Source organism: Lolium rigidum, chromosome 5 (genome assembly GCF_022539505.1).
Source record: "Lolium rigidum isolate FL_2022 chromosome 5, APGP_CSIRO_Lrig_0.1, whole genome shotgun sequence".
Taxonomy (NCBI): Eukaryota; Viridiplantae; Streptophyta; class Magnoliopsida; order Poales; family Poaceae; genus Lolium; species Lolium rigidum.
The window spans coordinates 188,297,525-188,301,190 of NC_061512.1; positions in this window are offsets into that span (position 1 = coordinate 188,297,525).

Consider the following 3,666-nt stretch of genomic DNA (forward strand, 5'->3'; position numbering starts at 1 on the left):
CTAGCTCTAATCAAGGAAGGATGGAGCGACCAGCTACAATAAAAATGAGTAAAGATCTTTATTGAGAGGATAATTAGCTCATATTAAATTCCGGATTTTTGTTGTGCGGTGATTTTTCTTAGATCTTGCTTTTTTTGTGTGGTGGAACCTCGGTGACCTTAGATACAGATTGGACGGCTAGGATCTTTTCAATGACGACCACCAAAGTGCGTTGAGTGTCAAACGACCAACTCCCATTTAATAGTAAAGATTAGGCACGATCCTTATCAACATTTACATTGACAGAACGAATAATGAAAAATTCGTGACTTCCAATTCTGGAAAAAAGGAAAATAAACTGCAAACAATCCTCATGTTGGAGATTTGATGATGACCAATTCGTGTGCCTTCAATCATAAACCCTCTTCTTTGTATGCCTGGATAATAAGCCCCCTTGTTGGCCTAATTTTCGATGAATACCCCTTTTTGGCATGGTTAACGAGAGGAACTAATCAAAATCGGTGAAGAAGAAAATGAGAGAAAGCTTGGGGCGGCAACTGAGGGTGGTGCACGTATGAGAGGAGGATGCGGTGTAGCGGCCAAGTGCGCCAGACGGCGCAAGCGGCTCCAGCGGCCAAGTTGCCGATGGCAGTGGCGTTGCTGCTCCGGCGGCCAGGTGCGGCGGGCGGCGTGGGATGATTGGCCAGGTGCGACGAACGGCGTGGTTGGTGGATCCGGCTATGGTCCTCGGCCCTGGGCGGCATGGGTGAGATGCGTCATGGAGGGGTCATGCTTGGCGGCCGTGTAGGTCGCTGGAGGAGGAGAGGCACATGGATGGCAGCGTGCAAGAGAGAACGGGCATCACCGTAGGACGATGCGAAGGGGCGGAGACGACCAACCCTAGAGCCATTGCTCGCCTCCCTTTCTTCTCTCTGTGCGGGATTTTGGGGGAATGAAGATGGGGTTGGCGTTTCGCATAGGAGTAGTTGAGATTAGCTCCAACAGGGAAGGTCCTCTAATCTAGCTCTAATCAAGGAAGGATGGAGCGACCAGCTACAATAAAAATGAGTAAAGATCTTTATTGAGAGGATAATTAGCTCATATTAAATTCCGGATTTTTTGTTGTGCGGTGATTTTTCTTAGATCTTGCTTTTTTTGTGTGGTGGAACCTCGGTGACCTTAGATACAGATTGGACGGCTAGGATCTTTTCAATGATGACCACCAAAGTGCGTTGAGTGTCAAACGACCAACTCCCATTTAATAGTAAAGATATGATCATCAGTATGTTGTGCAACCCCATGTGAAGTGGATGTGGAGGATGTGGGTAGGAGCAGGATTTCTTTCTTTAGGAGGGCACCGGCATTAGGATGAAGTGAAGCAAAGGAAAAGACATTCTCATCGAAAACAACATCTCGGGAGACATAAACTCGACCAGTGGAAACATCCAAACATTTTACACCCTTATGAAGAGGACTGTAGCCAATAAAGACACACCGAGTGGAACGAAAAGCGAGTTTACGTTTGTTGTATGGTCGGAGATTGGGCCAACAAGCGCAACCAAAAGTGCGAAGACCGTCATAATTGGATGTAACATTGATGACCCACAAGTATAGGGGGTGTATCGTAGTATCTTCGATAAGTAAGAATGTCGATCCCAACGAGGAGCAGAAGGTGTTGACAAGCAGTTTCGATGAAGGGTTCACTGTAAATGCTAACAGACAAGTATTCAGGGGTTTTGATGTAACAGATGAATAAAGTACGAGTAAGTAAAATGCGAGAGAAATAATTGCAGCGAGTGGCCCAATCCTTTTTAGCACAAAGGACAAGCCGGTTTGTTTACTTATAATGACCAAACGTTCTCGAGGACACACGGGATTTTAGTCTAGTGCTTTCGCTACATACAGCTGATTAATCTTCATTGTTTTGATAAGTGTTGTGTGGGTGAACCTATGCTAATGTACCGCCCTTCCTAGGACTAATACATACTTGTGATTATACCCCTTGCAAGCATCCGCAACTACAAGAAAGTAATTAAGATAAATCTAACCACAGCCTTAAACTCGAGATCCTCGCGATCCCTCCTCGCATCGATATACCAACGGGGGTTTAGGTTTCGTCACTCCGGCAACCCCGCAATTGGCAAACGAGTACAAGATGCATTCCCCTAGGCCCATAAATGGTGAAGTGTCGTGTAGTCGACGTTCACACGACACCACTAGAAGAATAACACCACAACTTAAATATCATAACATTGAATATTACTCAACCATAGTTCACTACTAACATTTAGACTTCACCCATGTCCTCAAGAACTAAACGAACTACTCACGAGACATCATATGGAACATGATCAGAGGTGATATGATGATGAATAACAATCTGAACATAAATCTTGGTTTAATGGTTTCACTCAATAGCATCAACAACAAGTAGAAATCGATATCGGGAGAGTTTCCCTATCAAACAATCAAGATCAAACCCAAATTGCTACAGCGGTGACGATGTCCAGCGGTGGAGATGGTGGTGATGATGGTGGAGATGATGATGATGGTGATGGAGATGATGTCCAGCTCGATGGCGGTGACGATGGCGTCGATTTCCCCCTCCGGGAGGGAATTTCCCCGGCGGATTCCTGCCCGCCGGAGAGCTCTTTTCTCTCGGGTGTTCTCCGCCCCGCGAGTGGCGGCCGTAACCCTTCATGAGGATTCCTCCGTGGCTTCTGTCTTCGGGACGAAGGGTTTCGCGAAGAAAAGGAGGCGAAAGAGGCCGAGGGGGCTCCACACCACATGGTGGCGCGGCCGAGCCATGGGCCGCGCCACCCTATGGTGTGGGCCCACCCCGGGTCCAGTCGGCTCCCCCTTCCGGCTTCCTCCGTCATCCGGAAAAATAGGATTTTTGGTAAAACTTCCTTCCACAGCTTGATCTTCCGAAATATTGCATCCCGACGGTGCTTTTTCCAGCGAGAATCCCGGCTCCGGTGCTCGATCCCCAAATAATCATGAAACATGCAAAATAGATGAAATAACATAAGTATTGTGTCCCAATATGAAATATATCAATGAATAACAACAAATTATGATATAAAATAGTGATGCAAATTGGACGTATCAACTCCCCCAAGCTTAGACTTCGCTTGTCCCCAAGCGAAACTGAACTCGATAAACAGGACCACATGTTTATGGAGTGAAGAGTCGATAAATAAAATACGGACAAGAAGCATCATATTCATTCACACAAGACATTATAGTAAACAACTTCCTCATATAACTCAACTTGAAACAAGTATAAGGTAATCACAAATAAAGGTGCATAAGAAATCATAATTGGTGATGGCAAACTTTGTTCTTGGTCAGAGAACATTTAACAAATTATACTTATCTATTGAGCAGCGCTCTCATATTAAAAAGCTTATGGTAAACTTGCATACTCAATCATATTAATCATTGATGGCTTTCAAAGCTATATTCATTCAGGTAAAACTTGTACTAAACAAGGAAGAGTAAAGACATGATGAAGCAAATCACAATATAATAGTTTGATCACAACAACTCAAATGCTTGCTTGAGATGGAGGGAAATAGGTTTACTGACTCAACATAAAGTAAAAGTGTTGGCGTCAGAAACCCACCGGCGGGCAGCGACGGGCAACACCGTAGAGCCGGGAACAACTAGGGCTGCGGCTGGCCC